This window comes from Symphalangus syndactylus, chromosome Y (assembly GCF_028878055.3).
Source record: "Symphalangus syndactylus isolate Jambi chromosome Y, NHGRI_mSymSyn1-v2.1_pri, whole genome shotgun sequence".
In the NCBI taxonomy this organism is placed as follows: Eukaryota; Metazoa; Chordata; class Mammalia; order Primates; family Hylobatidae; genus Symphalangus; species Symphalangus syndactylus.
The window spans coordinates 8719919-8744867 of record NC_072448.2 but is presented as its reverse complement, the minus strand read 5'-3'; the positions used below and the strand labels follow the sequence as shown (position 1 = coordinate 8744867).

The 24949-nt window shown below is 48.3% G+C and overlaps 1 protein-coding gene across 1 annotated transcript in view; it reads left to right on the top strand.

Annotated features, from left to right (window-relative positions):
• LOC129475920 (dehydrogenase/reductase SDR family member on chromosome X) overlaps positions 1-24949 on the top strand; it is a 318446-nt gene that overhangs the window by 15415 nt on the left and 278082 nt on the right. The window lies entirely within an intron of this gene.

Here is a 24949-nt window from a genome sequence, read left to right as displayed (position 1 = left end):
CTCCCTTCCTTTCTTCTCTCCCTTTCCTTCCTTCCCTTCCTTTCCTTCTCTCCTTCTCTCCCTCCCTACTCTCCCTTCCTTTCTTCCCTCCGTTTCCTTCCTTCTCTCCCTTCTCTCCGTTCCTTCCTTCTCTCCCTTTCCTCCCTCCCTCCCTTTCCTCCCCTCCGTCCTTCCCCATCCCTCCCTCCCTCCTTCCCTCCCCCCTTCCCTCCCCTCTGTCCCTCCCTGTCTCCCTTCCTCCTTCCTTCCTTTCCTCCCTCCTTCCTTCCCTCTGTCCCTCCCTGTCTCCCTCCTTCCTTCCTTTCCTCCCTCCCTCTGTCCCTCCGTCCCTTTTCTCCCTCCCTCCCTTCCTCTTTTCCTTTTCCTTCCATCCTTTTTCCTTCCTTCCCTTTCTGCTTTCCTTCCTCCCTCCCTCTTTTCCTCCCTCCTAAGAAAACAGTGACCCCTGAGAAGCCCAGGAAGGCTGCGATGTGCACCTCTGCCCGGACTTGCCCTTTCCGCGTGCTGTTGGTTGACTGCCTGTCCTTGGGTATCATTAAAATGTCGAATTTCTTTTTCTTGCACATTTTGGGTTGAAAGGGGTTCATTTTCAGTCCTCATAACTAAGCATTTGCATGGTGATGTTCATTTAAGTGGGACATGTTTACACGTTTTTCCCATTAGGAGTAATTCTAGGCCTTGAGGGGCCCTAACCCCGACATAGTTCTCATCCGGGCCTGTGTGCCACTCCTTCTCCAAGTGGTGGGACTTTTTGGTTTGTTTTTTTTTCGCGCGTGGATCTGGCTGTACAGCCCTAACTCTGAGCTGGTTGGTTTTTTTTTTTTTCCCCTGTTGCAGAATTGCCTGCTTCGAACTGTTTTCCTAGCAGGCCTCTGAAGGGTGAGGAAAACAGCTTGGGGAAAGTGAGAAAAAGGTTTCGGATGTTTTAGTAAAGGGGCAGCTGGTGGGAAGGAGCCGGTTGGGCTGTTTTTGGGGCGCTGAAATCTCGGTGGTGCCGTCGATTTGCTCATGAGTGCAGAGGAGGCCCAGAGACCGGATTCCTGGCGCAGTCAGCTCCTGCTTTTGTTCCGACGATCTTCCTGCACCTCGTCCCAGTCTCAGATGTGCTTGGGCAGCAGTTCTACTGTTTTCCCCACTGTGATCTCAGGTGCGCCCCCCCGTCCTTTCCCAGTGATTCCTGCCCCGTCAAATCGTGGGGCTCACCTGAGAGTTTCATAAAATGAACTCGCCATGCTCCTGCCTGGTGAACAGAGAATGCAAACTCTCACAGGACCATCTGCAGCAAAACAGCAGGGTTTGGCTCATTTCTTCAGATGATGAAAACAGCAGAGGGTTTGGCTCATTTCTTCAGATGACGAAAACAGCAGAGGGTTTGGCTCATTTCTTCAGATGATGAAAACAGCAGAGGGTTTGGCTCATTTCTTCAGATGACGAAAACAGCAGAGGGTTTGGCTCATTTCTTCAGATGATGAAAACAGCAGGGTTTGGCTCATTTCTTCCAGATTTTCTCACACTGCATGGATTCCTTTCTGAGCAACTTCTGGGAGGCTGTCAGGTTTCAGGGCTTTGCAGCCGGGCTCTGTCTTAGCTGTGGCTGCTTGTCCTTTTGTGTTGCAATCCGATGCGGGAGGTCCTTGGCATGAGTACCCTGATGGTGTCAACTTCAAGGGGTCAGAGAGGAAATATTTTTGGCTCTGCGGACTCTGTCTCTCAACAACTTAGTTCTGACGTTGTGTCTAAAAGCATCCATTGCCGGGCGCGGTGGCTCATATCTGTAATCCCAGCACTTTGGGAGGCCGAGGCGGGTGGATCGCCTGAGGTCAGGAGTTCAAGACCAGCCTGGCCAACATGGTGAAACCCCATCTCTACTAAAAATACAAACATTAGCTGGGCATGGTGGTGGGCACCTGTAATCCCAGGTACTGAGGCTGAGGCAGGAGAATCGCGTGAACCAGGGAGGCGGAGGTTGTAGTGAGCTAAGATCGTGCCACTGCACTCCATCCTGGGCGACAAGAGCGAGACTCCGTGTATTCCACTCCCACTTCATGGGCACTAAATTTTATATAAATGTTGTGTTAAGAAATATTATTGCTCTGTTGACTTCTTTTTTTTTTCCCCAACCATTAAGAAATTCAGAAAAAAAAAAATTATGAATGTAAACACTGTTTGTGGCAAGTGGGCGTTCCAAAAATAACGGCTGGAGTTTGTTGAAACTACTTTACTTTTTTTTTTTTTTTTTGCCACTTTATTCCTTTTTTTCTTGAGGCACTAATTGGAATCCACTTATTCTTCCTGGTTTGAGAAACAGTTCAGATCGAACACTCTGGGCTCTGTGTTTCCTTAGGTAACATGTGTGAGGTTTTTGTCATGAATTCAGTAATCTGTGTTAATATTATCACAAAAGAGCAGGGGGGCATTTGTGTCTTCTCAGAATTGCTTATTAAAACAGCTGCATGGCCAGGCGCAGTGGCTGTCATGCCTGCACTTTGGGAGGCCGAGGCAGGCAGATCGCTTGAGCCCAGGAGTTTGAGACCAGCCTGGGCAACATGGCCAAACCTCATCTCTACTAAAAATACAAAAAATTAGCCAGGCATGGAGGCGCATGTCTGTAGTCCCAGCTACTCAGGAGGCGAAGGTGGGAGGATCACTTGAGCCTGGGAGTTGGAGGCTGCAGTGAGCTGTGACCACACCATGGCACTCCAGCCTGGAAAATAAAGCAAGAGATGCTGCCTCTAAAAATAATAATAATAATAATAATAATAAAAATTAGCCAAACATAGTGGCACACACGTGTGGTCACAGCTACTTGGGAGACGGAGGTGGGAGGATCGCTGGAGCCCGGAAAGTCAAGGCTGCAGTGAGCTGAGATTGCATCACTGTAGTGCAGCCTGGGCAACAGAGTGAGACCCTGTCTCTAAATAAATAAATGAGTTCACGATTAAGCAGAAGTTGTGCTTGTTCTGCCAGGATTTCAGTTGGGTTCTTTGTGCCCTAATTTATGTGAGCTCATAGGTTGTGCGTTATCTTAGAGGGCTTGCATTGAAGAAAGAGGGTAGCCTTTCTTTTCCCTGATTTGGTAGCACTGCTGAGGTGGCTTTTGGCTGATGGGTGGACCCGTGGGTGCAGATGTTTTGATGCAGAAGGAGTGATTGCCTTTTCACACTCAGGCTCCAACTGGCTTTTAGCTTGTGCGTTCTTACTTTGGGGTGTTCGAGGTCACTGGACTCCTATTTTATTTGTGTTTAACTGGAAAGGCAGGGACTCTGAGAACTTATCAAATAGGCAGTTACTGCAGGATTTCTAGAATTTAAATTGCTTCCAAAACTGGATCCACAAGCTAAGAATTATGTTTAGGTTTTAAAAGGTGTTGGTTTGCTTCTTAACACGTTTAAGTTCTTGGGGGAAAGAAATCCAAAGAATAATAAAGTTTCATGATACAAAAATGGTATGAGACCGGGCACAATGGCTTACACCTGTCATCCCAGCACTTTGGGAGGCTGAGGCAGGAGGATGATTTTTGAGCCTGAGTTTGATATCAGCCTGGGCAACAGCGAGATCCTGTGCCTACAAAAATAAAATAAAAAGAGGCTGGGTGTGGTGGCTCATGCTTGTAACAGCCGCACTTTGGGAGGCTAAGTCAGTAGGATCACTTGAACTCAGGGGTTTGAGACCAGCCTGGTCAACATACTGAGACCTTGTCTCTAGTAACAATAAAAAAATTAGCTGGACTTAGGATGTGCATTTGTAGTCCCAGTTACATAGGAGGCTGAGGTGGGAGGATCACTTGAGCCAGGGAGTCGGAGGCTGCAGTGAAATGTGATCGCACCACTGCACTCCAGCCTCTGCAACAAAGTGAGAGATGCTGTCTCTAAAAAAAAAAAAAAGAAAAGCCAGACATAGTGGCACATGTGTGTGGTCACAGCTACTTGGGAGGCTGAGGCTGAAGGATCCCTTGAGCCCAAGGAGGCTGAGGCTGCCATAAGCTACGATCATGCCACTGCACTCCAGGCTGGGCAATAGCCTGGGCGACTGTCTCAACCAAAATAAATTTAAAAAGATAGGAAATTTCAATATGAAAATCAGTGTCCTCTAGAACATTCCATTTCTTCCCCGCTGGGCTATTTTTGGAGTTCCATGGGGAGCCGGCTCAGTGCAGTTTGCATGCACTCGGGAGGATGAGCCGTGCCGTGGTGTCTGTTAGGGGACAGCCTGATCTCACCAACCGTCCTGAGCAGGCCTGGCCCTCCGGGTAATAACCGGGAACACTCGCCGCTTTGTGAGAGGACCTCGTCTGCTCATTGGAAGGTCTTCTCTTCTGGTCTAGGCTGCAGTGTGGATACAATTTTTTTTTTTTTTTTTTTTTTAAGATAGAGTTTCACTCTTGTTGCCCAGGCTGGAGTGCAATGGTACGATCTGGGCTCACTGAAACCTCCGCGTCCTGGGTTCAAGCTATTCTCCTGTCTCAGCCTCCTGAGTAGCTGGGGTAACAGGCACCTGCCACCACAGCTGGCTAATTTTTATATTTTTTGTAGAGACGGGTTTTCAGCACATTGGTAAAGCTTGTCTCGAACTCCTGACCTCAGGTGATCCACCCACCTCCGCCTCCCAAAGTGCTGGCACGAGAGGCGTGAGCCATCACGCCCGGACCGGTGTGGCTACACCTTGAGCACATAACTGGAATCCTTTCCTTGGCAACTTGGAGCCCCTTGTGTCATGGTCATATAAACTGTTGAATTAAGAGGAGACACCATTAAATATGTCACAGCTGTCCTCGAAACTGGGACTTGTTTTGCTTTCTGCCTGGAAATGTGAGCTATTTTTATAGAATTATTTTATAGAAAGTAGTTGTTACATGTATATGAGGTACAACGTGATGTTCTAATCCAAGTACACATTGTGCAATGATTAAGTCAAGCTAGTTACCATATTATCAACCTAATTGACATAATAATCAAGCCAATTAACATTAATATTCAGCTAATTAGCATATTAACAAGCTGATTAACATATTCACATAACCCTAACTCTAACCTATATCACCTCAGCTACTTTTTTTTTGTGGTGAGAATATGTAAAATCTACTTTTAGTCATTTTGAAAGACGCAATGTATTGTTATTAACGATAATCACTGTGTGGTGTGGTAGAACTTTGAATTTATTTCTTTTATCTAACTCGAAAAATTTAATTTTAATGTAATTTATATAGTTTTTTGAGACAGTCTCACCCTATCACTCAGGCTGGAGTGCAGCGTCATGTTCATAGCTCACGGCAGCCTCCAACTCCTGGCTCAGGTGACCCTCCCATCACAGCCTCCCAGGTAGCCGGGACCACAGGTGCACACCACCACACCTGGTTAGTTTTTAAATTTTTTGTAGAGATGGGGTCTTGCTATGTTGCTCAGACTGGTCTTGAATTCCTAGGCTGAAGCGATCCTCCTGCCTCAGCCTCCCAAGTAGCTGGGACTGCAGGTGCATGCTACCACACCCAGCTAATTTGTTCAGTTTTTTTTTTTTTTTTTTTTTTTTTAAAGATGCGGTTTCATTATGTTGCCCAGGCTTGTCTCAAACTCCTGGCCTCCAGTGATCCTCCTTCCTCAGCCTTCCATACCATTGTGATTCCAGACATGAGCCACCGCTCCTGGCCTCCTAACTGAAATTTTACGTTCTTTGACAAACACTTCAGCATTCTTCTCTGGCAACCACCATTGCACTCTCTGCATTTGTGCATTCAGCTTTTTTAGATTCTACATATGAGATGATATGGTATTTGTCTCTCCGGGCCTGGTTCATTGCACTTCACATTGTATCTTCCAGTCCCATCCATGTTGCTGCAAATGGCAGGATTTCCTTTTTCATGGCTGCATACTATTCCATTGTGTGTCTATGCCACATTTGCTTGAGGCACTCATGTGTTGATTGACACATGGGTTGATTCTATATCTTGGAAACTGTTAGTAGTGCTGCAGTGCACGGGGGGTGCAGGTATCCCGTTGATGGGCTGATCTCCTTTCCTTTGGGTACACACCGAGCGGTGGGATGACTGGATCCTGCACAACATTCTTTCCTTTGATGTTTCGCAGGCCCATTTCTGGACTTTAGGGAACGTCTTCACTGTGTACATGGCATCCGTCCCTTGGCCACATGCTTAGGGAACATCTTCAGTGTGTCCATGGCGACGGTCCCTTAGCCACATTCTTAGGGAATGTCTTCAGTGTGTACACGGTGGCAGTCCCTTTGCTGCATGCTTAGGGAACGTCTACAGTGTGGTCCATTGGCCACATTCTTAGAGAACGTCTTCAGTGTGTACACTGTGGTGGTCCCTTGGCCGCATTCTTAGGGAATGTCTTCATTGTGTACTTGGCGGCAGTCCCTTAGCCACAGGCTTAGGGAATATCTTCTGTGTGCACAGGGCAGCGGTCCCTTGGGCCACATGCTTAGGGAACGTCTTAAGTTCCGTCCCTTGGCCGGATTCTTAGGGAATGTCTTCAGTGTGCACATGTGGCAGTCCCCTGGTCGCATTCTTACGGAATGTCTTCAGTGTGTCCACAGCGGTCCCTTAGCCACATGCTTGGGGAACATATTCAGTGTGCAGACGGCCACATTCTTACGGAATGTCTTCAGTGTGCACATGGTGGCAGTCCCTTGGCCGCATTGTTAGGAAATGTCTTCAGTGTGTACATGGCGGCGGTCCCTTAGCCACACGCTTAGGGATCATCTTCAGTGTGCACAGGGCGGGAGTCCCTTGGGCCACATGCTTAGGGAATGTCTTCAGTGTGTACATGGCCGCGGTCCCTTAGCCACATACTTAGGGAACGTCTTCAGTGTGTACAGGGCAGCAGTCCTTTGGCTGCATTGTTAGGGAATGTCTTCAGTATGTACATGGCTGTGGTCCCTTAGCCACAAGCTTAGGGAACATCTTCAGTGTGCACACGGTGGTGGTCCCTTGGGCTACATGCTTAGGGAATGTCTTCAGTGTGTACACGGTGGCCGTCCCTTGGCCCCATGCCTAGGGAACGTCTTCAGTGCCTTGCCTTGGCTGCATTCTTAGGGAACCGTGCATACATGGCAGTGGTCCCTTAGCCACATACTTAGGGAACGTCTTCAGTGTGTACACAGCAGCGGTCCCTTGGCTGCAGTTTTTTTTTTTTTTTTTTTTTTTTTTTTTTTTTTTAAGACAGAGCCTCTGTCGCCCAGACTGGAGTGCAGTGGCGAGATTGCCGCTCACTGCAAGCTCCGCCTCCCGGGTTTACGCCACTCTTCTGCCTCAGCCTCCTGAGTAGCTGGGACTACAGGTGCGTGCCACCAGGCCTGGCCAATTTTTTTGTAGATTTAGTAGAGATGGAGTTTTACCGTGTTAGCCCGGATGGTCTGGATCTCCTGACCTTGTGATCCGCCCGCCTCGGCCTCCCAAAGCGCTGGGATTACAGGCGTGAGCCACCGTTCCCGGCCCCTTGGCTGCATTCTTAGGGAATGTCTTCAGTGCGGTCCCTTGGCTGCATGCTTAGGGAATGTTTTCAGTGCATACACGGTGGTGGTCCCTCGGCCACATTCTAAGAGAACGTCTTCAGTGCCTATACAGTGGCGGTCCCTTGGTCCCATGCTTAGGGAACATCTTTAGTGCAGTCCCTTGGCCCCATGCTTAGGGAACATCTTTAATGTGATCCTGTGGCTCCATGCTTAGGGAACATCTTTAGTGCGGTCTCTTGGCCACATGCTTAGGGAATGTCTTCACTGTGTACACAGTGGCAGTCCCTTGGCCTCATTCTTAGGGAACATTTTCATTGTGTACACGGTGACGGTCCCTTGGCCTCATTCTTAGGGAACGTCTTCAGTGTCTACACGGCAACGGTCCCTTGGCCGCATTCTTAGGAAACGACTTCAATGTCTATAGGGTATCGATCCCTTGGCTGCATTCTCAGGGAAAGTCTTCAGTGTGTACACCGTGGTGCGCCCTTGGCCACATTGTTAGGGATCATCTTCAGTGTGATCCCTTGGCCACATTCTTAGAAAATGTCTTCAGTTCATACAAGGTGACGGTCCGTTGGCCAGAATGTGTTCTGGCCACATTCTTCTGAGTGTCTGTGTCTGTCCTTTCCACCCTGTAAGCTGCTTTTGCTTCTTCATTGGGTGTCTCTGACTCTCATGTGTTATCCCTTTCCTCTGTCACCGCCCATCCCAGGCACATTGAGAGACGCAGCCAGCATGCTCCTCTCTGCATGTCGCCATCCCAGACATTCTCCAGCCACCGTCATGACCGCATTCATTTCTTCTCCTGCCCGGTCCGCATCCTTCTTCCCCTACACTCTTGATACCAAGAAATGGTCTGAATCACAGCCAAGGCTTCATTTGCTTTCTGGAACTGCAGCTCCCCAGCCCCACCCAGATCAGAGACTCAGAACCTGAATCTTTGGATTTCTGGAGATGCCCCCATGCTATCAGAGACTTCTAGTGTGTTTCTCTTTATTCGTGTAGACTTGGGAGGATGACAGGAGAGAAACCTTAGAAGATGGTCTGTGCATTTCCCTGGCCCAGGGTGGAAGGAGCTTGTGTCCTGGCTGCCCCTGTGCACCTTTCATTTTTTTTTTTTTGAGACGGAGTCTTGCCGTGTCACCCTTTCACCAAGGCTGGAGTGCAGTGGAGGGATCTCGGCTCACTGCAACCCCTGCCTCCCAGGTTCAAGCAATTCTCCTGCCTCAGTCTCCTGAGTAGCTGGGAATACAGGCATGTGACACTACCCCGGGCTAATTTTATATTTTTCGTAGAGATGGGTTTTCTTCATGTTGGTCAGGCTGGTCTGGAAATCCTGACCTCAGGTGATCCGTCCGTCTTGGCCTCCCAAAGTGCTGGGATGACAGGTGTGAGCCCCGCACCCGGCAGCACCTTTCATTCTTGATCCACCTGGTTTCAAACTCGCAGATAAACTGTTTTCAACTGTGACAAATGAGTCATCCATCTTCCATGTGGTCTGAACTTTTTCCCTGTTCTACTATTCCTGTCTCTTGTTTCTGGTTTTTGGCATCCTGCATGTTGTCCCTGTAACAGTCCTGTCTGTTGTTTCTGGGGTCACCTCTGTGGCGAACTGACTGTGCCACGTTCCTGAGGCTGGTGAGGATGCTGTCGACAGCTTAGTCATGGCTGTGAACAAACTGGCTAGAGCTGGGTGCCGTGGAGCTTTGCCGTGGACACTAAGTCGTGGTACCCATTCTTTGATCAGTGACGGAGCCAGGTGTCTTATTAGGTCTCGGGGATTTCTGGGAGCACAGAGCAGGCAAGCACCTTCTACACTGAAAGGAATCCTTCTCACACTCAGGTTGGCAACGTGAAGTCCTGCCTTTGGAAATCCCTGATTTCCTAAGACACTACCCTAACATTTTAAAGGACTTAAAAAAAAAATTCAGTAAAATGTTCCCAATAGCAGCACATGTAGTGGTTTTTTGTTTGTTTGTTTGTTTTGAGGTGAAGTTTTGCTCTTGTCACCCAGGCTGGAGTGCAATGATATGATCTCGGCTCACTGCAACCTCCGTCTCCCGCTTCCAAGCATTCTCCCACCTCAGCCTGTCAGGTAGCAGAGATTATAGGCATGTGCCACCATGCTCGGCTCATTTTGTAGTTTTAGTAGTGACAGGGTTTCACCATGTTGATCAAGGTGGTCTCGAACTCCTGGCCTGAAGTGATCCACCCATCTTGGCCTCCCAAAGTGCTGGGATTATGGATCACTGTGCCTGGCCTACTTTTTAAACTTTCATTTCAGGTTCAGGGTCACGTGCGGAGGTTCGTTACACGGGTTAATTGCATGTCCTGGGGGTTTAGTGTACAGATTAATTCATCAGCCGGGTAAAGAGGCTACTACCACCTGATAGGTAGTTTTTCGATCCTCTCATTTGTCCCACCCTCCACCCTCCAGCGGGCCCCGGTGTCTGTTCCCTTCTTTGTATCCACTAGTGCCCAATGTTTAGCTGCCACTTATCAGTGAGAACAGGTGGTATTTGGCTTTCTGTTCCTGTGTGAGTTTGCTAAGGATAATGGCCTCCACCTCCATGGGTGTACCTGCAAAGGACATCATCCCATTTTTTTTTTTTTTTTTTGAGACAGAGTTTCCTTCTTGTTGCCCAGGCTGGAGTGCAATGGTGTGATCTCGGCTCACCGTAACCTCCAGCTCCCGGGTTCAAGCAATTGTCCTGCCTCAGCCTTCTGAGTAGCTGAGATTACAGACACATGCCACCGCGCTTGGCTAATTTTGTATTTTTAGTAGAGACGGGGGTTCTCCATGTTGGCCAGTCTGGTCTTGAACTCCCGACCTCAGGTAATCCGCCTGCCTCGGCCTCCCAAAGTGCTGGGATTACAGGCATCAGCCACCACGCCCAACCAATCCCGTTCTTTTTCATGGGTCCATAGTATTCCATAGTGTATATGCTCCACCCTTTCTTTATCCAGTCTACATGGCGTCATGTTGAGGAATGGATGTAACAATGTGCATAAAAGCAGTGAATGTTTCTATTGGAACGGTGTTTGCCTTTCTGGGAAACCAGGGAGTCATTAGAATTGCAATTTCCTGGTAGATTTGATTAGCTAAGAGCATTGGGAATTTTTAGGGTGCGTGTTGCACTGTTGCAGATCTTTTTTCACAGTGTAGAAATCTCAGGATGAATATGTATCTTTTGTTTTCTTTTCTCTCTCTTTTTTTTTCTTTCTGAGGTGGAGTTTTGCTCTTGTTGTCCAGGCTGGAGTGCAGTGGCTGAATCTCGGCTCACTGTAGCCGTCATCTCCTGGGTTCAAGCATTCTCCTGCCTCAGCCTCTGGAGTAGCTGGGATTGTAAGTGCCTGCCCCACACCCTGATTTATTTTTTTATTTTTAGTAGAGACGGGGTTTCACCTGTTGGGCAGGCTGGTCTCAAACTCCTGGCCTCAAGTGATCCACCTGCCTCAGCCTCCCAAAGTGCTCGGATGATAGGTGTCAGCCGCGGTGCCCGGCCGTCTGTTTTCTTTTCATGGGAGGTGCTGGTCTCACAGTGGCTCTGTGCTGTGATGAAATGACATTGTCAAAGTTTTACTCCTCACAGCTTGATTTTGTGTACTAAACAGGTCTTCTTTGGCGTGATTGAGGAGGAATGGGGAGACTCAAGGGAGCCATGTATTTAGAAAGCGATTAGATCGTGTTATGTCTTGGTAATTACTGCAGTTACACCACCCCATTCTTTCCGTGGCTCTCCTAGCTGGGTTCGTGGCTAGTCATGGAGGTGCCCTGAAGAGCCTCATTTTCCCACAGCTGTAGGAACTGTGTGGTACACCCAGAATGTCTTAGCTTTTGTATTAGGGAACGTCTTTAGTTTGTTCCCCTGGCCACATGCTTTGGGAATGTCTTCAGTGTGTACACAGTGGCGGTCCCTTAGCCACATTCTTAGGGAACATCTTCATTGTGTACATGCGGCAGTCCCTTAGCCACATTCTTAGGGAATGTCTTCAGTGTGTACACGGTGGCTGTCCCTGCGCCTCATGCTTAGGGAACGTCTTCGGTGCGGTCCCTTGGCTGCATTCTTGGGGAACATCTTCAGTGTGTACATGGCAGCGGTCCCTTGGCCACAAGGGAACATCTTCCATGTGTACATGGTGGCGGTCCCTTAGTCCCATTCTTAGGGAATGTCTTCAGTGTGTATATGGTGGCAGTCCCTTTGCCTCATATTTAGGGAACATCTTCAGGAAGTGCTATCCGTTGTCCACACGCTTAGGCAATGTGTTCAGTGTGTACACGGCAGAGGTCCCTTTCCTGCATTCTTAGGGAATGTCTTCAGTGCCTACACAGTGGTAGTCCCTTGGCCACATTCTTAGGGAACATCCTCAGTGTGTACACGGCGTCAGTCCCTTGGCCACATTCTTAGGGAACATCTTCGGTGTGTACATAGTGGAGGTCCCTTAGCCACATTCTTAGGGAATGACTTCAGTGTTTACACAGTGGCAGTCTCTTGGCCGTATCATTAGGAAACATCTTCAGTGTGCAGATGGTGTCAGTCCCTTGTGCCACATGCTTAGGGAATTGTTCAGTGTGTACATGATGGCCATCCCTTGGCTGCATTCTTATGGAACGTCTTCGGTGTGTACATGTCGGCGGTCCCTTAGCCGCATGCTTAGGGAACGTCTTCGGTGTGTACATGTCGGCGGTCCCTTAGCCGCATGCTTGGGGAACGTCTTCAGTGTGTATAAGGTGGCGGTTCCTTGGCCACATGCCTAGGGAATGTCTTAAGTGCAGGTCCCTTGGCCACATGCCTAGGGAAGATCTTCAGTGCCGTCCCTTGGCTGCATTCTTAGGGAACGTCTTCAGTGTGTACATGGCTGCCGTCCCTTAGCCACATACTTAGGGAACGTCTTCAGTGTGCACACGGCAGCAGTCCCTTGGACGCCTTCTTAGGGAACATCTTTAGTGTGTACATGGTGGCGGTCCCTTGCCTACATTCTTAGGGAATGTCTTCAGTGTGTACATGGTGGTAGTCCTTTGGCTGCATGCTTCGGGAATATCTTCACTGGGGTCCTTTGGCCACATGCGTAGGGAACATCTTCAGTGCCGTCCTTTGGCTGCATTCTTAGGGAGCGTCTTCAGTGTGTACATGGTGGCGGTCCCTTGGCTGCATTCTTAGGGAACGTCTTCAGTGTGTACATGGTGGCGGTCCCTTAGCCATATGCTTAGGGAACATTTTAGGTGCATATATGGCAGTGGTCCCTTAGCCACATGCTTAGGGAACGTCTTCAGTGTGGATATAGTGGCCGTCCCTTGGCCACATGCCTTGGGAACGTCTTCAGTGCCGTCGTTTAGCTGCATTCTTAGGGAACAGTTTCAGTGTGTACATGGCGGCAGTCCCTTAGCCACACACTTAGGGAATGTCTTCAGTGTGTGCACATCAGCGGCCCTTGGGGGCATTGCTAGGGAACCTCTTCAGTGTGTACATGGCAGCGGTCCCTTAGCCACAAGCTAAGGGATCGTCTTCAATGTGCACAGAGCGGTGGTCCCTTGGGCCCCATGCTCAGGGAATGTTTTCAGTGTGTACACGGTGGTGGTCCTTTAGCCACACGCCTAGCAAACGTCTGCCATTTCTTGGCTGCATTCTTAGGGAACGTCTTCAGTGCGTACATGGCGGCGGTGCCTTGGGCACGTACTTAAGGGACATCTTCAGTGTGTACATGGTGGCAGTCCCTTAGCCACATACTTAGGGAACGTCTTCAGTGTGTACAGGTGGCGGTCCCTTAGCTATATTCTTAGCGAATGTCTTCAGTGTGTACACAGCGGTGGTCCCTTGGCCACATGCTTTGGGAACGTCTTCAGTGTATACAGAGTTGCAGTCCCTTGGCCTCATTCTTAGAAAACGTCTTCAGTTCGTCGGTGGCAATTCGTTGGCCACGTTCTTCTGAGTGTCTGCGTCTGTCCTTTCCACCCTGTAAGCCGCTTTTGTTTTTTCACTGGGTGTCTCTGACTCTCATGTGCAATCCCTTTCCTCTGGCACCGCCCGTCTCAGGCACAGGCACAGGGAGAGACGCAGCCAGCCTGATCCTCTCTGCACGTGGCCATGTCAGACATTCTCCAGCCACCGTCCTGACCGAATTCATTCCTTCTCCTTCCCTTGTCCACATCCTTCTTCCCCTACACGCTTGTTACCAAGAAATGGTCTGAATCACAGCACAGGCTTCATTTGCTCTCTGGAATTGCAGCTCCCAGCCCCACCCAGATCAGAGATTCAGAACCTGAACCTTTGGATTTCTGGAGATGCCCCCATCCCATGAGAGACCTCTAGTGTGTTTCTTTATATTCGTTTAGACTTGGGAGGATGACAGGAGAGAAACCTTAGAAGGTGGCCCGTGCAGTTCCAGAGCCCAGGGTGGAAGGGGCTTCTATCCCTGGCTGCCTTTGTGCACCCAGGCTGCTGTGCAGTGGTGTGATCTCAGCTCACTGCAACCTCCGTCTCCCATGTTCAAGCGATTCTCCTGCCGCAGCCTTCCTGAGTAGGGAGCTGCTAAAATGAAATACCTTCAGTGGGTATTTTATAAACTACAGAAGTTTATCACTCACAGTTCTGAAGGCTGGAGGTTTAAGATCATGGCAGATTCAGTTTCTGGTGGGGATGCACTCCCTGGTTCATAGACGACGCATTTTCTCTGCATGCTCACATGGTGGAAGGGGTGAGGGAGCTCTCTGGGGCTCATTTTATAAGGACACTGATCCCATTCGTGAGGCTCGATCCCCATGACCTCATCACCTCCCAAGTCTGCCACCTCCTGACACCATTGTCTTAGGGGTGAGGATTTCAATGCAGGAATTTGGGGGAGGAACACAGACTTTCAGACTGTAGCAAATACCATTCTTTAAAAAAAGGCGGTAATAGTTAAGCTTTTTTTTTTTTTTTAATTTGATAAATTTTCCAAGAAGGAGGAGGCAAAGAAACCCTCCTTGTTTTGATGGTTAATATTAGTGCTGTAAAATACACTTGGGACTTGGGCTTATAAAAATTTCCTGGTCACAGCAAAATATAGGTGGTTCCCAGTACCTGTGAAAGCCCACCTTTCCTTTTTCTGACATGTAACTTTTGTGGAAATTGCTTAAAAGTTGTTTGTAGTTAGCCCTTCAGTCCTGTGTCCAACCCAGCATGTCTGATACTATCTACCATTGTTTTTTTTTTGAGATGGAGTTTTGCTCTTGTTGCCCAGCCTGCAGTACAGTGGCACGATCTTGGCTTGCTGCAACCTCCACCTCCCAGGTTCAAGCGATTCTCCCGTCTCAGCCTCCCGAGTAGCTGGGATTACTAAATTTTATATAAATGTTGTATTAAGGAATATTGTTGCTCTTTTGCCTTTTTTTCCCCTAACCGTTGAGAAATTCAGAAAAAACGTTTATGAATGTAAGCACTGTTTTTGATAAGTAAACATTGTTCTTGGCAAGTGGGCCTTCCAAAAATAAGGGCTGGCGTTTGTTGAAACTGCTCTACTGTTTTTTGTTTGTTTGTTTGTTTTTTTCTTGCTAGTTTTTTCCTTTTTTTTTTGAGGCACTAATTGGAATCCACTTATTCATCCTGGGTGGAGAAAGAGTTCAGATCTAACACTGGGGGCTCTGTGTTTCCTTAGGTAATACATATGAAGTTTTTGTCACTGTAATGCAGTAATTTGTGTTAATATTATCAGAAAAGAGCAGGGTGGCATTTGTGTCTTCTCAGAATTGCTTATTAAAACAGCTGCATGGCCAGCCGTGGTGGCTCTCATGCCTGTGATCCCAGCACTTTGGGAGGCCGAGGCCGGCGGATCGCTTGAACCCAGGAGTTTGAGACCAGCCTGGGCAACGTGGCCAAACCCCATCTCTACTAAAAGTAGATGCTGTGTCTGAAAATATAAAAATAAAAATTAGTCAAATATGGTGCCACGTGTGTGTGGTCACAGCTACTTGGGTGGCTGAGGTGGGAGGATCACTGGAGACCACAAAGTGGAGGCTGCAGTGAGCTGAGATTGCATCACTGTAGTGCAGCCTGGGCAACAGAGTGAGAGAGACCCTGTCTCTAAATAAATAAATGAGTTCACGATTAAGCAGAAGTTGTGCTTGTTCTGCCAGGATTTCAGTTGGGTTCTTTGTGCCCTAATTTATGTGAGCTCATAGGTTGTGTGTTATCTTAGAGGGCTTGCATTGAAGAAAGAGGGTAGCCTTTCTTTTCCCTGATTTGGTAGCACTGCTGAGGTGGCTTTCGGCTGATGGGTGGACCCGTGGGTGCAGATGTTTTGATGCAGAAGGAGTGATTGCCTTTTCACACTCAGGCTCCAACTGGCTTTTAGCTTGTGCGTTCTTACTTTGGGGTGTTCGAGGTCACTGGACTCCTATTTTATTTGTGTTTAACTGGAAAGGCAGGGACTCTGAGAACTTATCAAATAGGCAGTTATTGCAGGATTTCTAGAATTTAAATTGCTTCCAAAACTGGATCCACAAGCTAGGAATTATGTTCAGGTTTTAAAAGGTGTTGGTTTGCTTCTTATACGTTTAAGTTCTTGGGGGAAAGAAATCCAAAGAATAATAAAGTTTCATGATACAAAAATGGTATGAGACCGGGCACAATGGCTTACACCTGTCATCCCAGCACTTTGGGAGGCCGAGGCAGGAGGATGATTTCTGAGCCCAGGAGTTTGAGATCAGCCTGGGCAACAGCGAGATCCTGTGCCTACAAAAATAAAATAAAAAGAGGCTGGGTGCGGTGGCTCATGCTTGTAACAGCCGCACTTTGGGAGGCTAAGTCAGTAGGATCACTTGAACTCAGGGGTTTGAGACCAGCCTGGTCAACATACTGAGACCTTGTCTCTAGTAACAATAAAAAAATTAGCTGGACTTAGGATGTGCATTTGTAGTCCCAGTTACATAGGAGGCTGAGGTGGGAGGATCACTTGAGCCAGGGAGTCGGAGGCTGCAGTGAAATGTGATCGCACCACTGCACTCCAGCCTCTGCAACAAAGTGAGAGATGCTGTCTCTAAAAAAAAAAAAAAAAAAAAAGCCAGACATAGTGGCACATGTGTGTGGTCACAGCTACTTGGGAGGCTGAGGCTGAAGGATCCCTTGAGCCCAAGGAGGCTGAGGCTGCCATAAGCTACGATCAAGCCACTGCACTCCAGGCTGGGCAATAGCCTGGGCGACTGTCTCAACCAAAAGAAATTTAAAAAGATAGGAAATTTCAATACGAAAATCAGTGTCCTCTAGAACATTCCATTTCTTCCCAGCTGGGCTATTTTTGGAGTTCCATGGGGAGCCGGCTCAGTGCAGTTTGCATGCACTCGGGAGGATGAGCCGTGCCGTGGTGTCTGTTAGGGGACAGCCTGATCTCACCAACCGTCCTGAGCAGGCCTGGCCCTCCGAGTAATAACCGGGAACACTCGCCGCTTTGTGAGAGGACCTCGTCTGCTCATTGGAAGGTTTTCTCTTCTGGTCTAGGCTGCAGTGTGGATACAATTTTTTTTTTTTTTTTTTTAAGATAGAGTTTCACTCTTGTTGCCCAGGCTGGAGTGCAATGGTACGATCTGGGCTCACTGAAACCTCTGCCTTCTGGGTTCAAGCTATTCTCCTGTCTCAGTCTCCTGAGTAGCTGGGGTTACAGGCGCCTGCCACCACAGCCGGCTAATTTTTATATTTTTCGTAGAGACGGGTTTTCAGCACATGGATAAAGCTTGTCTCGAATTCCTGACCTCAGGTGATCCACCCACCTCCGCCTCCCAAAGTGCTGGGATGAGAGGCGGGAGCCATCACGCCCGGCCCGGTGTGGATACACCTGGAGCACATAACTGGAATCCTTTCCTTGGCAACTTGGAGCCCCTTGTGTCATGGTCATATAAACTGTTGAATTAAGAGGAGACACCATTAAATATGTCAAAGCTGTCCTCGAAACTGGGACTTGTTTTGCTTCCTGCCTGGAAATGTGAGCTATTTTTATAGAATTATTTTATAGAAAGTAATTGTTACATGTGTATGAGGTACAACGTGATGTTCTAATCCAAGTACACATTGTGCAATGATTAAGTCAAGCTAGTTACCATATTATCAACCTAATTGACATATTAATAATCAAGCCAATTAACATATTAACATTCAGCTAATTAACATATTAACAAGCTAACATATTCACATAACCCTAACTCTAACCTATATCACCTCACCTACTTTTTTTTGTGGTGAGAATATGTGAAATCTACTTTTAGTCATTTTGAAAGACGCAATGTATTGTTGTTAACGATAATCACTGTGTGGTGTGGTAGAACTTTGAATTTATTTCTTTTATCTAACTCGAAAAATTTAATTTTAATGTAATTTATATATTTTTTTGAGACAGTCTCACCCTATCACTCAGGCTGGAGTGCAGCGTCATGTTCATAGCTCATGGCAGCCTCCAACTCCTGGCTCAGGTGACCCTCCCATCACAGCCTCCCAGGTAGCCAGGACTACAGGTGCACACCACCACACCTGGTTAATTTTTAAATTTTTTGTAGAGATGGGGTCTTGCTATGTTGCTCAGGCTGGTCTTGAATTCCTGGGCTGAAGCGATCCTCCTGCCTCAGCCTCCCAAGTAGCTGGGACTGCAGGTGCATGCTACCATACCCAGCTAATTTTTTCAGTCTTTTTTTTTTTTTTTTTTTTTTTTTTTTTTAAAGATGCAGTTTCATTATGTTGCCCAGGCTTGTCTCAAACTCCTGGCCGCCAGTGGTCCTCCTTCCTCAGCCTTCCATAGCATTGTGATTCCAGACATGAGCCACTGCTCCTGGCCTCCTAACTGAAATTTTACGTTCTTTGACAAACACTTCAGCATTCTTCCCTGGCAACCACCATTGCACTCTCTGCGTTTATGCATTCAGCTTTTTTAGATTCTACATATGAGATGATATGGTATTTGTCTCTCCGGGCCTGGTTCATTTCACTTCACATTGTATCTTCCAGTCCCATCCATGTTGCTACAAATGGCAGGATTTCCTTTTTCATAGCTGCGTACTATTCCATTGTGTGTCTATGCCACATTTGCTTGAGGCACTCATCTGTTGATTGACACATGGGTTGATTCTATATCTTGGAAACTGTTAGTAGTGCTGCAGTGCACAGGGGGTGCAGGTATCCCGTTGATGGGCTGATCTCCTTTCCTTTGGGTACACACCGAGCAGTGGGATGACTGGATCCTGCACAACATTCTTTGATGTTTCGCAGGCCCATTTCTGGACTTTAGGGAACGTCTTCACTGTGTACATGGCATCTGTCCCTTGGCCACATGCTTAGGGAACATCTTCAGTGTGTCCATGGCGACGGTCCCTTAGCCACATTCTTAGGGAATGTCTTCAGTGTGTACACGGTTTCAGTCCCTTTGCTGCATGCTTAGGGAACGTCTATAGTGTGGTCCATTGGCCACATTCTTAAGAGAACGTCTTCAGTGTGTACACTGTGGTGGTCCCTTGGCTGCATTCTTAGGGAATGTCTTCAGTGTGTACATGGCGGCAGTCCCTTAGCCACATGCTTAGGGAATATCTTCTGTGTGCACAGGGCAGCGGTCCCTTGGGCCACATGCTTAGGGAACGTCTTAAGTTCCGTCCCTTGGCCGGATTCTTAGGGAATGTCTTCACTGTGCACATGTGGCAGTCCCCTGGTCGCATTCCTACGGAATGTCTTTAGTGTGTACATGGCGGTCCCTTAGCCACATGCTTGGGGAACATCTTCAGTGTGCACACGGCCACATTCTTACGGAATGTCTTCAGTGTGCACATGGTGGTGGTCCCTTGGCCGCAGTCTTAGGAAATGTCTTCAGTGTGTACATGGCGGCGGTCCCTTAGCCACGCGCTTAGGGATCATCTTCAGTGTGCACAGGGCGGGCGTCCCTTGGGCCACATGCTTAGGGAATGTCTTCAGTGTGTACATGGCCACGGTCCCTTAGCCACATACTTAGGGAACGTCTTCAGTGTGTACAGAGCAGCAGTCCTTTGGCTGCATTGTTAGGGAACGTCTTCAGTTTGTACATGGCTGTGGTCCGTTAGCCACAAGCTTAGGGAACATCTTCAGTGTGCACACGGTGGTGGTCCCTTGGGCTACATGCTTAGGGAATGTCTTCAGTGCCTTGCCTTGGCTGCATGCTTAGGGAACGTCTTCAGTGCATACATGGCAGTGGTCCCTTAGCCACATACTTAGGGAACGTCTTCAGTGTGTACACAGCAGCCGTCCCTTGGCCGCAGTTTTTTTTTTTTTTTTTTAAGACAGAGCCTCACTCTGTCGCCCAGGCTGGAGTGCAGTGGCAAGATCGCAGCTCACTGCAAGCTCCGCCTTCCGGGTTTACGCCACTCTCCTGCCTCAGCCTCCTGAGTAGCTGGGACTACAGGTGCGTGCCACCACGCCTGGCTAATTTTTTTGTAGATTTAGTAGAGATGGAGTTTTACCGTGTTAGCCCAGATGGTCTGGATCTCCTGACCTTGTGATCCGCCCGCCTCGGCCTCCCAAAGCGCTGGGATTACAGGCGTGAGCCACCGTTCCCGGCCCCTTGGCTGCATTCTTAGGGAATGTCTTCAGTGCGGTCCCTTGGCTGCATGCTTAGGGAATGTTTTCAGTGCATACACGGTGGTGGTCCCTCGGCCACATTCTAAGAGAACGTCTTCAGTGCCTATACAGTGGCGGTCCCTTGGTCCCATGCTTAGGGAACTCCTTTAGTGCAGTCCCTTGGCCCCATGCTTAGGGAACATCTTTAATGTGATCCTGTGGCCCCATGCTTAGGGAACATCTTTAGTGCAGTCTCTTGGCCACATGCTTAGGGAATGTCTTCACTGTGTACACAGTGGCAGTCCCTTGGCCTCATTCTTAGGGAACATTTTCATTGTGTACACGGTGACGGTCCCTTGGCCTCATTCTTAGGGAACATTTTCATTGTGTACACGGTGACGGTCCCTTGGCCTCATTCTTAGGGAACGTCTTCAGTGTCTACACGGCAACGGTCCCTTGGCCGCATTCTTAGGAAACGACTTCAATGTCTATAGGGTATCGATCCCTTGGCTGCATTCTCAGGGAAAGTCTTCAGTGTGTACACCGTGGTGGTCCCTTGGCCACATTGTTAGGGATCGTCTTCAGTGTGATCCCTTGGCCACATTCTTAGAAAATGTCTTCAGTTCATACAAGGTGACGGTCCATTGGCCAGAATGTGTTCCTGCCACATTCTTCTGAGTGTTTGTGTCTGTGTCCTTTCCACCCTGTAAGCTGCTTTTGCTTCTTCATTGGGTGTCTCTGACTCTCATGTGCAATCCCTTTCCTCTGTCACCGCCCATCCCAGGCACAGTGAGAGAAGCAGCCAGCCTGCTCCTCTCTGCACGTCGCCATCCCACACATTCTCCAGCCACCGTCATGACCGAATTCATTTCTTCTCCTGCCCTGTCCGCATCCTTCTTCCCCTACACGCTTGTTACCAAGAAATGGTCTGAATCACAGCCAAGGCTTCATTTGCTTTCTGGAACTGCAGCTCCCCAGCCCCACCCAGATCAGAGACTCAGAACCTGAATCTTTGGATTTCTGGAGATGCCCCCATGCTATCAGAGACTTCTAGTGTGTTTCTCTTTATTCGTGTAGACTTGGGAGGATGACAGGAGAGAAACCTTAGGAGGTGGTCTGTGCATTTCCTGGGCCCGGGTGGAAGGGGCTTGTGTCCTGGCTGCCTCTGTGCATCTTTCATTTTTTTTTTTTTTTTTTTTTTGAGACGGAGTGTTGCTCTGTCACCCTGTCACCCAGGCTGGAGTGCAGTGGAGGGATCTCAGTTAACTGCAACCCCTGCCTCCCAGCTTCAAGCAATTCTCCTGCCTCAGCCTCCTGAGTAGCTGGGATTGCAGGTGCCCGCCACCACACCTGGCTAATTTTTGAATTTTTAGTAGAGAGGGGGTTTCGGCATATTGGTCAGGCTGCTCTTGAACTCCTAACCTCAGATGATCCACCCACCTCAGCCTCCCAAAGTGCTGGGATGACAGGCATGACCGTGCCCGGCACAGTGTGGATACACCTTTAGCACATAACTGGAATCCTTTCCTTGGCAACTTGGAGCCCCTTGGGTCATGGTCATATAAACTGTGTTGAATTAAGACGAGGCACCGTTAAATATGTCACAGCTGTCCTCGAAACTGGGACTTGTTTTGCTTTCTGCCTGGAAATGCGAGTCATTTTTCTGGAAAATTCATTTTTTGTTAAAAAAAGTAATTGTATGCATATATATGAGATAGAACGTGATGTTTTAATCCAGGTACACATCATGCAATGATTAAATCAAGCTAGTTACCATATTAACAATCATGCTAACATATTAATCATCAAGCTAATTATCATATTAACAGTGAAGCTAATTAACATATTAACAATCAAGCTAATTTACATATTCACATAATTCTGACTCTAACGTATATCACCTCACCTTTTTTTCTGTGGTGAGAATATGTAAAATCTACTTTTAGTCATTTTGAAAGATGGATCACTGTGTGGTGTGACAGAAGTTTGAATTTATTTCTTTTATCTAACTGAAAAAATTTAATATTAATGTAATTTATATATTTTTTGAGACAGTCTCACCCTATAGCCAGGCTGGAGTGCAGCATCATGTTCATAGCTCTTGGCAGCCTCCAACTCGTGGCTCAGGTGACCCTCCCACCTCAGCGTCCCAGGTAGCCGGGACTGCAGGTGTACACCACCACACCTGGTTAATTTTTAAATTTTTTGTAGAGATGGGGTCTTGCTATGTTGCTCAGGCTGGTCTTGAATTCCTGGGCTGAAGCGATCCTCCTGCCTCAGCCTCCCAAGTAGCTGGGACTACAGGTGCATGCCACCATATCCAGTTAATTTTTTCAGTTTTTTTTTATTTGTTTAAATAAGATAGGGTTTCATTATGTTACCCAGGCTTGTCTCAAACTCCTGGCCTCCAGTGATCCTCCTTCCTCAGCCTTCCATAGCACAGCAATTCCAGACATGAGCCACATCGCTCCTGGCCTCCAAATGAAATTTTATGTTCTTTGACAAACACTTCAGCATTTTTCCCTGGCAACCACCATTGTACTCTCTGCATTTATGTGTTCAGCTTTTTTAGATTCTACATATGAGATGATACAGCATTTGTCTCTCTGTGCCTGGTTTATTTCACTTCACATTGTATCTTCCAGTCCCATCCATGTTGCACAAGTGGCAGGGTTTCCTTTTTCATGGCTGCATACTATTCCGTTGTGTGTCTATGCCACATTTGCTTGATGCACTCATCTGTTGATTGACACATGGGTTGATTCCATATCTTGGAAGCTGAGTAGTGCTGCAGTGCACAGGGGGTGCAGGTATCCCGTTGATGGGCTGATTTCCTTTCCTTTGGGTACACACCCAGTGGTGAGATGTCTGGATCCTGCACAGCATTCTTTCCTCTGATGTTTTGCAGGCCTATGGCTGGACCTTCGGAAGGTCTTCACTATGTACAAGATGGCGATCCCTTGGCCACATTCTTAGGGAACATCTCAAGTGTGTACATGGCATCAGTCCCTTGTCCACATGCTTAGGGAATGTCTTCAGTGTGTACACGGTGGCGGTCCCTTGACCACACTCTTAGGGAATGTCTTCAGTGTGTACATGGTGGCAGTCCCTTAGCCACATGCTTAGGGAATGTCTTCAGTGTGTACATGGCTGTGGTCTCTTATCCACATTCTTAGGGAATGTCTTCAGTGTGTATACGGTGGCAGTCCCTTGGCCGCATGCTTAGAGAACGTCTATCAGTGCGGTCCCTTGGCCACATAACTAGGGAACGAATCTCCAGTGCCATCCCTTCGCTGCATTCTTAGGGAACGTTTTCAGTGTGTACATGGGCGCATTGTTAGGGATCGTCTTCAGTGTGTACATGGCAGTGGTCCCTTAGCCACATACCTAGGGAATGTCTTCAGTGTGTACGTGGCAGCGGCCCCTTAGCCACATGCCTAGGGAATGTCTTCAGTGCTGTCTTTTAGCTGCATTCTTAGGGAACGTCTTCAGTGTGTACATGGCTGTAGTCCTTGAGCCACACACTTAGGGAATGTCTTCAGTGTGTACACGGCAGCGGTCCCTTGGCCTTATTGCTAGGGAACTTCTTCAGTGTGTACATGGCGGTGGTCCCTTAGCCACAAGCTTAGGAAACCTCTTCATTGTGTACATGGAGGCGGTCGTTTGGGCCACATGCTTAGGGAATGTCTTCAGTGTGCACATGGTGGCGGTCCCTTGGCCGCATTCTTAGGGAACGTCTTAAGTGTGTACATGGTGGCGGTCCCTTAGCCATAAGGTTAGGGAACGTCTTCAGTGTGTATACGGTGGCCGTCTCTTGGCCACATGCCTAGGGAACGTCTTCAGTGCCGTCTTTTAGCTGCATTCTTAGGAAACGTCTTCAGTGTGTACATGGCAGAGGTCCCTTAGCCACACACTTAGGGAACGTCTTCAGTGTGTGCACAGCAGTGGTCCCTTGGCCATATTGTTAGGGAACGTCTTTGGTGTGTACATGGCAGCCGTCCCTTAGCTACAAGCTTAGGGATCGTCTTCAGTATGCAGAGCGTGGCAGTCCTTTGGGCCACATGCTTAAGGAATGTCTTCAGTGTGTACACCGTGGTGCTCCCTTGGCCACATGCCTAGGGAACGTCTTCAGTGCCATCTCTTGGCTGCATTCTTAGGGAATGTCTTCAGTGCGCACATGGCAGCGGTCCCTTAGCCACACACTTAGGGAACGTCTTCAGTGTGTATGCAGCAGCGGTCCCTTGGCCCCATTCTTATGGAACGTCTTCAGTGTGTACATGGTGGCAGTCCCTTAATCACATGCTTAGGGATCGTCTTGATTGTGTACATGGCGATGGTCCCTTGGCCACATGCTTTGGGAACCTCTTTAGTGCATACAGAGTGGCAGTCCCTTGGCCACATTCTTAGAAACCGTCTTCAGTTCGTACACGGTGGTGATCCCTTGGCCACATTCTTCTGAGTGTCTGTGTCTGTCCTTCCCACCCGTAAGCTGCTTTTGTTTCTTCATTGGGTGTCTCTGACTGTCACGTGCAATCCCTTTCCTCTGTCACCGCCTGTCTCAGGCACAGTGAGAGACGCAGCCAGCCTGCTCCTCTCTGCACGTCGCCATCCCAGACATTCTCCAGCCACCGTCATGACCGCATTCACTCCTTCTCCTGCCCGGTCCGCATCCTTCTTCCCCTACATGCTTGATACCAAGAAATGGTCTGAATCACAGCCAAGGCTTCATTTGCTTTCTGGAACTGCAGCTCCCCAGCCCCACCCAGATCGGAGACTCAGAACCTGAATCTTTGGATTTCTGGAGATGCCCCCATCCTATCAGAGACTTCTAGTGTGTTTCTCTTTATTCGTGTAGACTTGGGAGGATGACAGGAGAGAAACCTTAGAAGGTGGTCTGTGCATTTCCCGGGCCCGGGTGGAAGGGGCTTGTGTCCTGGCTGCCT